Below are 13,585 nucleotides of genomic sequence, written 5' to 3'. Positions count from 1 at the left end.
TTGTGGAGGGGTGCCTGTGTGGCTGTCGGTTAAGCGTCTGCCTTCAGCTCAGGTCGTGATCCCAGGGTCCTGGGATTGAGCCCCGCATCGGGCTCCCTGCTTGGCGGGGAGCCTGCTTCTTCCACTCCCTCTGGTGCTCCCCTGCTTGTGTTCTCTCACTCTCTCTGTTAAATAAATAAATAAAATCTTTAAAAAAAAATAAGTTGTGGAAATTTGCTTCTTTACTTTTAAACATGTCAGTGTGTTATTTTCTCAGAACAAGAATATTCTCTTACATGACCACAGTACACTTATTAAAATAAGAAATTTAAACAATTACAGTACTCTTACTTAACAGTCTATATTCAAGATTTTTCACTGGTCCTAATATTGTTTTTTTGTAGTACTCACTGTGCCCTCATCCTCTGTTCCCAGGCACTGTCCAGGATACAGTCTAGGATCACACATTGAATTTAGTATCACCTCTCTTTTAGTCTTCTTTAATCTGGAAGAGTTGCAGTGCCAGGATTGTCCGATCATAAGTTTCCATATGTATGTGAGTGTATTCCTGGCTCAGTCTTCTGTGCCATAGTTTTCTAATTTTTTCTCTGTGCCAATGCCACAGTCAGTGAGTATTGTTTCCTAGTAAGTCTTTTTTTAAAAAAAAAAATTTTTTTTTAAGATTTTATTTATTTATTTGAGAGAGAGAGAGAATGAGAGACAGAGAGCACAAGAAGGAAAAGGGTCAGAGGGTCAGAGGGAGAAGCAGACCCCCCGCTGAGCAGGGAGCCCGATGCCGGACTCGATCCCGGGACTCCAGGATTATGACCTGAGCAGAAGGCAGTCGCTTAACCAACTGAGCCACCCAGGCGCCCTAAAAAAAAAAATTTTTTTTAAGATTTATTTATTTATTTGAAAGAGAGAGAATGAGAGAGAGAGAGCACATGAGAGGGGGGAGGGTCAGAGGGAGAAGCAGACTCCCTGCTGAGTAGGGAGCCTGATGCGGGACTCGATCCCAGGACTCCAGGATCATGACCTGAGCCTAAGGCAGTGGCTTAACAACTGAGCCATCCAGGCGCCCAGACATTTCATGTCCAGGAGACCATGAAATATGCCCAGGAGGGTGTCCTTTATATATAACATGACTACTTCTTGCAAAAAGACAAAGGAAAGTGTAGTAAGCTCTAATAATTTTCTAAATACTCATCTTGCCTTTTTTTAAAAAAAATAAAGGATAATTCTTTAAAGTATATTATACAAATAGACCAGGTTAAGTTGGCTGTGCTTTTCTCTGAAAAGCAAAAAAAAAAAAAAAAAAGATCAAATACATCATGATATGATGCTAATTTAAAACTAGATCAGGGTGCCTGGGTGGCTCAGTTGGTTAAGCGACTGCCTTCAGCTCAGGTCATGATCCCAGGGTCCGGGGATCGAGTCCCACATCGGGCTCCCTGCTCTGCGGGGAGCCTGCTTCTCCCTCTCCCACTCCCCCTGCTTGTGTTCCCTCTCTCGCTGTGTCTCTCTCTGTCAAATAAATAAATAAAAAATCTTAAAAAAAAAAACAAACTAGATCAATCTCTGTTCACTGATTATTGTATAATCAGATGGGACCTTTGGGAAGGATAAGACATTTGAGAGCCTAACTAGCTGAACCAATGAACACCAACTGATTTTTCTGAGTTCTATAGATCTAGGAGCACCTGGCTGCTCAGTCAGAAGAGCATGAGACTCTTGATCTTGGGGCTGTGAGTTTGAGTTGTTGAGTGTAGAGATTGCTTAAATAAATAAAGTTTTTTAAAAGGTTACATAGATCTAGGTCTCTGGGACAGAAGCCAACAGTGATGACCCATTACAACTTCAGGCAATGTATTTTTAACTCTAGAGATACAGCACCATTTATAGAGAATAACCTCTTTTGGCTCTTATTGGTGCAGTCAGAAAGAGGAGTTTAGAGACATCCAAGAAAGATGACTTACCTCAGGAGGAATTTGTGTCTCTATTTCTCAAATCATGTATAGATTTTGAACATAAAAGAAGAATGTCGTACTCCCTTCCCCAATATTGGTATGCTTGTCATATATTGCCACTTATGTTTATGTTAAAGCATTTTATAAAGTTGTGATATCTTAAAACAATAAAATTTAAAATGAAATTCTGATACAATTATAATAGAGAATCAGGAGCAAAAAAGTAATAGGTTATCTGACAATTCACTGGATGAAATGTCCAACATAACACTTTTTATTTGATTTTGTGGACTTACACAAAATAGCTGTATAGCATAATAAGATAGGGATAATTGATAAATGAAAATGCCATTTCTTGAGCTTTATTATGTGCAAGGTACTATATATAGAACCTTAGAAACTGATAATTTTTTTGCCGATATTCTATAGAGGAGGAAACTGAGTTTTAGTGGGGCAAATAATTTACCCAAGGATGTAAGTGTTGGGACCTAGATTTTAGAACCTGGATTGAAAGCTGGGTTTGTCAGACTTCAGAGCCAATGATCTTAACCAAGATAGTTTGGATCTAAATCTCCAGGAAAGATAAAAAAATAAAATTAGCTAACATATCATGGACAAAATGGAAGTTTATTCTCACTTAGGGAAAGGCAGTTTTCTTGAATTGTCTCAAACTCTTTTTTTCAGTTGTACTAAGAAAAGTGAGATTAGTCTCGCTAAATAGTGCTGTACACGTACAATGATTCTTACTTAAACAACACACACACACATATATATGTGGATATATAATTTGTGTATATATACTTTGATGGGGTGGGTTAGTCGGATTCTCCAAGGAATCAGAACCAATGGGAAATATATAAATATATAATAAGGAATTGTGTCATGCAATAATGGAGGCTGACAAGCCCCAAGATCTACAGTCCACAAGCTAGAGAACTGAAGAGCTGATGGTAGAGTTCCAGTCCAAAGGCCAGCAAGCTTGAGATCTGGGAAGCGTTACTGTTTCAGTTTGAGTCTAGATGCAGGAGGAAAACCGATGGCCGAGCTAGAAAGCAGTCATGCAGGAGAAATTCCCTTTATTCACTGGGGGATCAGACTTTTGTTCTGTTCAAGCCTTCAGTTGATTATGAGGCCCACCCACATTAGGAAGAGCAATCTGCTTTACTCAGTCACTTACTCACAAGTCAATTTACTTATTTAAATGTTGAACTCATTCAAAAACACCCTCACAGAGACACTCAGTAGTGTGTCTGCCTTCGGCTCAGGTCATGATCCCAGAGTCCTGGGATCGAGCCCCACATCAGGCTCCCTGCTCCGCGGGAAGCCTGCTTCTCCCTCTCTCCCTTTACTTGTGTTCCCTCTCTCGCTCTGTCTCTGTCAAATAAATAAATAAAATCTTTAAAAAAAGAAACAGTAATATTTGACCAAAAAATATATTTTTAAAATAATAACCTATATAACCATCACACAGTTTAAAAAATACTTTGCTGTTACCTCAAATCCCTCTGCCTGCCCAAACAAAATTAATCTTTTTTTATTTCCTACTGAGGTGTAACCATTAAAAAGACTTTTGTAAAAATAATTCCTCTGCTATTATAGACATCCATTTTACCAACTTTTTGTGACAACCTAAGGAATGTTTTATAATTTTGCCTGCTTTTAAACTTTATATAAATTAAATCATACTGTGTGTTTTGTTAATTTTGTGTTTAATATTTTTATTTTTATTTATTTATTTATTTAAAGATTTTATTTATTTATTTGAGAGAGAGAGAGAGACACAGCAAGAGAGGGAACGCAAGCAGGGGGAGTGGGAGAGGGAGAAGCAAGCCTCCGGCCGAGCAGGGAGCCCGATGCAGGGCTTGATCCCAAGACCCTGGGATCATGACCTGAGCCGAAGGCAGACGCCTAACGACTGAGCCATCCAGGCGCCCCTGTTTAATATTTTTAAAATTAATTCATATGGAATAGTTTAGATGTATCTTGTTTATTTTCACTGTTGCATGCTATTTCATTTCAATAGCTATATGACTATATCGTACTTTACTTTATCCAATATATATTTTTTGTGGATATTGGGGTTTTCATCTATTTGCTCTTAATAGAAACTGTTGCTGCTATCAACATTCTAGTGTATGTTTTTCCTAGGAGTGTAATTGCTGAATCATAGGAATACGTATATTAACCTAAATAATACCAAACTGTTTCAGAGTGGTTCTGAGATTCTGTTTCTGACAATGTATGTTTACCTACTGCTTCACATCTTTGCCAAGATTTGGAATCCTTACACTTTTTATCTGATGTATTTATAGTGATCTGTCATTATGGTTTTAATTTACAATATCTTAATTAGTAATGAAACAGCATCTTTTCATCCAGTTTTCTTTTGGCTTCTTTTTTTCAAAGGTTTTTCTTGTTTAGGTGAATTCACATAATAGTTAACCATTTTAAAGTATACAGTTCAGTTGTAGTTAGTGTAAATTCCATGGTATTTAACCTGTCTTCACAATGTTGTGCATACATCAGCTCTCTCTAGTTTCAAAATTTTCTTCACCCCATAAAACACCCTTAGCTGTTTGAAGAAATACTTACCAAGTACTTGTAATAGTATAATTACTAAGAATATATTGCCAATTCCAAGGTCATAAAGATTTATAAATCCCTGTGTTTTCTTAAAAGAGTTTGATATAGGGGGCGCCTTGGTGGCTCAGTTGGTTAAGTGTCTGCCTTCAGCTCAGGTCATGATCCCGGGGTCCTGGGAGGGAGCCCCATGTTGGGCTTCCTGCTCATCGGGGAACTTGCTTCTCCCTCTCCCTCTGCCCCTCCACCCTGCTTGTGCTCTCTCTTTCTCTCGCACTCTCTGTCTCTCTCTCTCAAATAAATAAATAAAATCTTAAAAAAAAGTTTTATGGGTTAGCTCTTATATTTACACTATTGATCCATTTTGGCTTAATTTTTTTAATGTTAAGCCAATTTTTATGAAAGAGGGCTTTACATTTTTTAAAATTCTAGTACCATTAACATACAGTGTTATATTAGTTTCAGGTGTACAATATAGTGATTCAACAATTCTATACATTACTCAGTGCTCATCACAATAAGTATACTGTTAATCCCTTTCAGCTATTTCATCCATCCGCCTACTGACCTCTCTCCCGATAACCACCAGTTTGTTCTGTATATTTGAGTCTTTTTTTGTTTGTCTCTTTTTTTCTTTCTTTGTTTTGTTTCTTAAATTCCACATATGAGTGAAATCATATGGTATTTGTTTTTGACTGACTTATTTCACCTAGCATTGTACTCTCTAGATCCATCCATGTTGTTGCAAATGGCAAGATTTTATTCTTTTTTATGGCTGAGTAATATTATATATATATATATATATATATATATATATATAAATATCACATCTTTATCCATTCATCTATTTTTTTTTAAAGATTTTGTTTATTTATTTGACAGAGAAGGAGAGAGAGAGCACACAAGCAGAGGCAGAGGGAGAGGGAGAAGCAGACTCCCCACTGAGCAGGGAGCCTGATGCGGGACTCAATCCCAGGACCCTGGGATCATGACCTGAGCCGAAGGCAGACGCTTAACGACTGAGCCACCCAGGCGCCCCTATCCATTCATCTGTTGATGGACATTTGGGTTGCTTCTATAATTTGGCTATTGTAAATAATGCTGCAGTAAACATAGGAGTGCATAGATCTTATTTTTCCTTTTCTTTTTTATTTTTTTTTGATTTAAATTCAATTAGTTAACATATAATGTATCATTGGTTTCAGAGGTAGAGGTCAGTGATTATGTATCAGTCTTATGTAATACCCAGGGCTCATTACATCATGTGCCCTCCTTAATGTCCATCACCCAGTTACCTCACCCCCCACCCTGTCCCCTCCAGCACCCCTGTTTGTTTCCTATGAATAAGAGTCTCTTTGGTTTGTCTCCCTCTCGATTTTGTCTTGTTTTATTTTTTCCTCTCTTCCCCTATGATCCTCTGTTTTGTTTCTTAAATTCCACATACAAGTGAGGTCATATGATAATTGTCTTTCTCTGATTGACTTATTTCATTTAGCATAATACCCTCTAGTTCCATCCACGTCATTGCAAATGGCAAGATTTCAATTTTTTTCATGGCTGAGTAGTATTCCATAGTGTGTGTATATCACATCTTCTTTATCCATTCATCTTGTTGATGGACATCTGGGCTATTGTGGACATTGCTGCTATGAACATTGGGGTACAGGTGCCCCTCCGGATCATTACATTTGTATCTTTGGGGTAAATACCCAGTAGTGCAATTGCTGGGTCATAGGGTAGCTCTATTTTCAACTTTTTTTTTTTTTAAAGATTTTATTTATTTGACAGAGAGAGATAGTGAGAGCAGGAACACAAGCAGGGGAGTGGGAGAGGGAGAAGCAGACTTCCCGCGGAGCAGGGAGCCCGATGCGGGGCTTGATCCCAGGACCCTGGGATCGTGACCTGAGCCGAAGGCAGACGCTTAACAACTGAGCCACCCAGGCACCCCTATTTTCAAATTCTTGAGGAACCTCCATACTGTTTTCTGGAGTGGCTGCACCAGCTTGCATTCCCACCAACAGTGTACGAGGGTTCCCCTTTCTCTGCGTCCTCACCAACATCTGTCCTTTCCTGACTTGTTAATTTTAGACATTCTGACTAGTGTGAGGTGATAGATCTTTTTGAATTAGTGTTTTCATATTCTTTGGTTAAATACCCAGTAGCGAAATTACTGAATCATAGGGTCATTCTACTTTTAATTTTTTTGAGGCATCTTCATACTGTTTCCCACAGTGTCTGCACAGTTTGCATTCCCACCAACAGTGCCCGAAGGTTCCTTTTTCTCCACATCCTCGCTAACACTTGTTGTTTCTTTTTTACTGATTCTAGCTATTCTGACAGGTGTGAGATGATATCTCATTGTGGTTTTTACTTGCATTTCCCTGATGATGAGTGATGTTGAGCATCTTCTCATGTGTCTGTTGGCCATCTATAAGTCTTCTTTAGAGAAATGTCTGTTCATGGGTTCTGCCCAATTTTTAATTGGATTATTTTGTTTTGGGGTGTTGAGTTGTGTAAGTCCTTTATATATTTTGGATACTAGCCCTTTATTGGTTATGTCATTTGAAAATATCTTCTTCCATTCAGTAGGTTGTCTTTTAGTTCTCTTGATTGTTTACTTTGCTGTTATTTTGATGTAGTTTATTTTTGCTTTTATTTTCCTTGCCTCAGGAGATAAGCATCATGAAAAATGTTGCTGTGGCTGATGTTGGAGAAATTATGCTTGTTCTCTCTTCTAGGATTTTTATGGTTTCTGGTCTCACATTTAGGTCCTTAATCGATGCTGAGTTTATTTTTGTGTATAGGTTAAGAAAGTGGGTCCAGTTTCATGAGTTAATTTTTTATATGAAGTGAGATTGAGGGTTTGACTTCATTCTTTTGCATATGTTTATCCAGTTGTCCTAGCACCATTTGTTAAAGAAATGTTTCTTTCCCCCTTGAATGGACTTGGCATCCTGTTGAAAATCAATTGGTCATAGGCATTTAGGTTTATTTCTAGGTTCTCAGTTCTATCCCATTGGTCTATATATCTATGCTAGTTGTGTTAGTATCACAATATTTTGATTACTATAACTTTTTGTTAGTAAGTTTTGAAATCAGGAGGTAATCGTCATACTTTGTTTTTCTTTTGCAATATTGTTTGGCTATTCAGGGCCCATTCCATGTGAATTTGAGGATCATCTTTTCATTTCTCCAAAAACGCCATTGAAATTTTGATAGAGGTTGCATTGAATCTGCAGATTGCTTTGAGTTTTGCCATCTTTTAACACTACTAAGTTTTCCAGTCCATGCATGTAGGATATTATTCTGTTTTAACCCCAAGTGGTTACTTCAGTTGAATTCTGTCACTAACCACCCTGAGTTAGTGTCAGACTCCACAGGTTTTAACTGTTTACTCTCCCTTCTTTAGACCAGCTGGCTACAAATCTGGTTGGGAAGAAAAAGAAAGACTTCCCCCTCCCACCAAGTTTAATAAGTTTACTAGAATAACTCTTAGAATTCAGGAAAGCACTATACTCAAAATTAAAGTTGTATTATAAATAATAAGGATATAAATCAGGAGTAGATGAAGAGATACATAAGCAAAGTTGGGAAGGAGCCCAAATACAGTTTCTGTAGAATTTCCTTGTGGAATTAGATTACATTACCTTTCTGGTTCATCAGTGTGTTCATCAGCCAGAAAGTTCTACAGAGCTTCAGTGTCCAGACTTTTTATTGGGGTTCCATTATGTGGCATGAATGATTAATCATTGGCTGCATGATTGAACTCAATCTCCAGTTTCACTCCCCTCTCCCAGAGGTTGGGTTGACCACCTCCAGTGCTCAAGCTACCTACACAGGCACACCATGAGTTACATCATTAGCACAAACTCAGGTGTGATCCAATAACAAAGACACTTCTATCACTTGGGAAATTCCAAGGGTTTTAGAAACTATGATCTAGAAAGCTGGGACAAAGCCCAGACAAATTCTTTATTATATAACAGATATCTTCTTATTTATTTAGTGGTTCCTTTTCTCTTGGATCATTTAGCTTCTTATTAATGATTTGAAAAAGATCTTTATATTTTGGATACTAGGTTTTTGATAACTATTTTATAAGTATCTTCTCCCATTATAAGGCTTATTTCTTTACTCTTTATCATGGATTTATTCATAACTGAGGTATGAGTCATGTGTACTTTGTTCTACAACTTTATTTTCTAAGTAATTAATATTGCCTGTTTTTTAAGGGAGGGTGATTCCTGGTTGTCCATATAACTATCTCTAATTTGTACTCAAAGTCTTTCAGAAAATAAATTTTTGGTAAATCTGTCAGGTTCCTGAGTTTAGACAGCCCTCCTACAATCCTTTGTTCTTTTCTGCCAACTATTATTTTAAATTTTGCCTTTTTGAATTCTGTGTTCATCTACTGTGTTGAGTTTTTATTTCTTGGATTTCATGTCTTCTTGTTTTTTGACTGACTCCAAGAAAACTTCAATTGTCAAAATTGGTTTTGGGGTGCCTGCGTGACTCGGTTAAGTGTCTGCCTTCAGCTCAGGTCATGATTCCAGGGTCCTAGGATTGAGCCCTGTGTTAAGCTCCTTGCTCAATGGGGAGTCTGCTTCTCCCTCTCCCTCCGTCCCTCCCACTACCCCCCACTAGTGCACACACACACTCTCTCTCTCAAATAAAGTCTTTTATAAAAATTGGTTTTTGATATAGGTGGCATATAAGAATGGATGAATGTGTTAAACTTGTGAGTTCTAGTATATCTGAAAAGGGCTTTTTCACCCAGTACATTGGTTCTTTTGCAGGATAGGAATTCTACGTGAAATTACTTTTCTTTAGAATTTTGAAGTTATGACTTCTGGCTTAGAATATTGAGAACTCCAAAGCCATTTTCATTCCTGCATTTTTATTTATGCCCTATTTTTAATCTTTGGAAACTTTTATGGTCTTTTCTTTGTTCCTAGTGTCCTGGAACCCAATGTAACATCTATGTTAGTGTGAATCATTTTTGTTCTTTATTCTAGGTATCAAGTGAGTCCATTAAATGTGGAGATTCATGTCCTTCAAGTCTGGAAAATTTCTTAAATACTTTCTAAAACAATCTGTAATTTCTGTTTTCTTTGAAAATTGTCTAATATACAGCAAAATTGAAAGAATATTCCAGTGTACCCTATATACCCTATTTAGTCATCACCTAAAATTGCCAATTGTTAACATTTTGCCACATTTGCTCTTTCTAAACACACACGCACACACATATTCCCCACCCCCCAGAATCATCTGAAAATAAGTTGGGGACTCTGGACATTTTACCCTTAATACTTTTAGCATGCATTTCCTAGGTATAAGGACATTTTTCCAGCAATAACAATGACATAGCAAATCTGAAAATTTACATTAACTCATTAATATCACCTCAAACATTTCATGTTCAAGTATTTCCAGTGGTTCCCAAAAAAGTTTTTTTTAGCTGGTGTAATGTTTTTTGTTCATTTACTTGGTCACTTGTTTGTTTGATCTAGGATCCAATCAAGATTCATGTATCATTTTAGATGTTGGGTCTCTTTAGTCTCTTTTAATCTAGAACAGGCTTTCATTTTTTGTTTGTTTGTTTGTTTAATATGACACTGAATGTTTTAGACAATTCAGGACAGTTGTCTTACAGATTGTCTTAACAACCTCCATTTGTCTGATGGCTTTCTCATGGAAATCGGAGGCTTAGATTCAGCTTAAGTATTTGACAAGCATAGGATGTTGGATGGTGTACCTTTTATTGCATTACATTGGGAGACACAGGTTGTTGCACTATTGGTGATGCCCAGTTTTTTTAACTTAAGGTTAAAGGTAGTGAATACTAAATCTTCCCAGTATAAAGGTATATTTTTCCCTTTACAATTAGTAAATAGCCTGTGGAGTGATACTATGAGACCAGTGAGTATCCTTTTTCTCAACAACCATTCACTTTCTGGTTTTAGGATTTACTGAGAATCCTTGCCTGAATTAGTGTTTAGATTAGATTAGATTGGTGTTTTCAAAATGATAATTTTCAGATTTCTTGATTCCTTCTAGCACCCTGCCTGACACTTGGCAGATGCTTAGCACACTTATAAAAATGTTCTCTTTCCATTAGATATTGAGCTTCCTTGCATGACCTTCCAATTTTCATTCGTTTTCCATTTCCATATCTTCTTGTACTTTCTAAAGAGATTTTTCATTTATCTTTTAATCTTTGTAATTATTTGTTTTTATTCCCACGTTATATTTTCATTTCCTAAGATTCTTTCTTTATCTCATTCCTTTTATGTCATCCTATTTTTCTACCATGTAAAATAACTTCTCACGTCCCTCTTAGGATATTAATAGTGGTTTCTGAAATTTTTCTTGTTTTCTTATGTAGTTTCTCTTCTACGTTCTTTGGGGTTTGTTTATTTAATCTTTTTTTTACATATAGGTTTTCCTTAAATATGTGATGGTATTTGCCTCTCTGTAGTTTAGAGCAGACATTATGAACCTGACTTAACTTTTTGTATGCCAACTGGTAAATTTCCATAAGTACATAGTGCCCCCATTTTTTAAGCCTTTCTGGGGGTTCTGCAGCATAAATCCTCCTCCTCTGGGTTTTCTTTACTTTTTGAGTTAGGTTTCATCATTCTTTGGTTTGTTAAGTTAGTCATCATTTATTTTTCGAACTTCAGAAGTTTTGTTGCTTCTATCTCCTCTTTAATTCTCTTTGCCTAAGCATTTGGTCCTTTTTTAAAAATCCATTTCATTGTTTTTAGTGAAGCTTTTAAAAGGACAGGAAAAACTGTATGTGATCCACTTGTCCTCTTTGAGAGAAGGTATTCTCTTTCTAGAGAAATCTTGTTTTTACATGTTTATTTTTAAGGATAATGATTTTTGAAACTAATTTATTATATTAGGCATTCATTAAATGTATCTTGATCTTTTTGCATGTGCCAGAATTCAAGTCGATTAAAGTAACAGACCTTGGTTATCCTTCCTTCCTGAAGGCTGGCTCTACTGTAGCAGACAGACATTAAGCAAACATTCAAATATGAAGTTTGCAATTGTAGGAGACAAATGTGTAATCAACCCTTACCAAAACAAAATACAAAGAATGGAAGGAAAAAAAGGGGGAAAAGTGCTTTGAGAGGTAATGGTGGGATGTGCATAATTAAGATTGAGTATTCAGAAAAGATCTTTATTAGGATATGCCACGTAGCAGAGACCTGAACAATGTCCAGGAACTGGTAAGGCCAAGAGTATGGACTAATATGTAGGGTAGAGGAAATCATTTTGTGTATGTGTGTGGGGGGGAAGTATTACAGTTTAGTGCGTTTAAAAAACTGAGAAGACCAGTGTAGCTATAACTTATTGTTGAGGGGAGAGAAGTATCAGGTTGAAGAGGCAGGCAGGAGGCAGATTACTGAGGAATTGTTAAGACCAAGTTAAGGAATACAGATCTTATCCTAAGGACAATGGGGAATCACTGAAGCATTTTTAACAGAACAGTGCTGCGCTGAATATCACTCTGGCTGCTAAGGGTGTAAAACTGGAAGGGCAGTAAACTAAATAAAATGCTGCTTTTGTGCCCAAATAAAAGACAATTTTGGCCTGGATCATCTGTTGACAGTGGAGATGGAAAGAACAATTTCAGGACATATTTAGGCCTACCCCAAACAATCTTGCTGTGTAAGTGTTATAAGAGGAGAATGGAGCTCAGATGTTTTCACCTTTGGGGTTTGATGTATTTGCTCAAGGACTTAATTGATATTTTTAAATCCATTCTTTTTCCTAGTCTTTTTTCTGATCTTCCAAAGGTCTTCCAAAATAATAGCTACTAAACACTGTGGCAGTTACTTTATACAACTACATAAATATATTTTGTGTGATTTCAGAATCATTCAATAATCACTGGAGCTGGGGTTCAGAATACTTATCTGTTTGCGTCCTTGCAGTCTGCCAATAGTATCACATTACTTCTATCTGCTCTTTCCTTCTCTCAGACTTTAAAACTGGATTCTCAATTACAGTAGCTTTTGCTGAGTCCCCTTTTTTGTTCTCCCAAGCTTAGCCTCATAGTCTTCCTAGGCAAATGTGGATTTTATGAAATGGCATAAATAAGCCACATTCTAACCACCATAGATTCTTGCTTCTGCAGTGCTCATTCATCACATTAATCTTTCATCAGGATACTGCTATATCTGGAGTAACAGTCTCTTCTATTTCCTTCAGATTATATGCAATTTATGTTTGTTACTTGATTATTTATCCTAGATTTTTCCTTCTAGTTGTAGTTTCTTAATGCTCCAAACAACCCTAAGAAATGGGTTAAATGGTAATTACCCTCATTTTAAAATGTATATGACACTAGATTTATTCTCTAACAAAATTGGGGTAGAGCGTAGATGTCTTTATATTTATCAAGCTCCCCATGTTTGAAGGGGATTTTTATTTAAATCACTATTTAGGAACAACTGACTAATCTGTTTTCCTAAATATCTCCTTCACCTTCCAGTGTGACTTCTTTTTACTTTGCTTTTCAATTGATCACATTGCCCAATCATATTTGAGAACTGTATAAGCTACTCACTTTTTATGAAAATTAGTTTCAGTTAAGTCTTTTCATTTCTATTAAAGTTTTTTTTTCTCCCAGAACACAAAAAAAGTGAATGTTTGCTTTTATATTTTCTTTCAGACTGTGAATCAAGGTTGAGACCAAGAAATTATTTCTGAAAAAGGATATTTATGGAATAGAATCATCCTGATGAGAGATAATGGAAAGACTTATAAAAAACAGCATTGAGTGTTCAAGTTTCAGAGGTGATTGGGAATGTAAAAGCCAGTTTGGGAGAAAACAGGAATCTCAGGAAGGACATTTCAGTCAAATGATATTTACTTCTGAAGACATGCCCACTTTCAATACCCAGCATCAGAGAATACATACTGATGAGAAACTCCTTGAATGTAAGGAATGTGGGAAGGATTTTAGTTTTGTATCGGTCCTTATTCGACATCAGCGAATTCATACTGGTGAGAAACCTTATGAATGTAAAGAATGTGGCAAG

General features: G+C 36.7%; 1 protein-coding gene across 1 annotated transcript in view; it reads left to right on the top strand.

Moving 5' to 3' along the window:
* LOC110590109 (zinc finger protein 14 homolog) overlaps window positions 1-13,585 on the top strand; it is a 525,303-nt gene that overhangs the window by 510,570 nt on the left and 1,148 nt on the right. The window lies entirely within an intron of this gene.

This window comes from Neomonachus schauinslandi, chromosome 16 (assembly GCF_002201575.2).
Source record: "Neomonachus schauinslandi chromosome 16, ASM220157v2, whole genome shotgun sequence".
Taxonomy (NCBI): Eukaryota; Metazoa; Chordata; class Mammalia; order Carnivora; family Phocidae; genus Neomonachus; species Neomonachus schauinslandi.
This window is presented reverse-complemented; position numbering and strand designations above follow the sequence as displayed.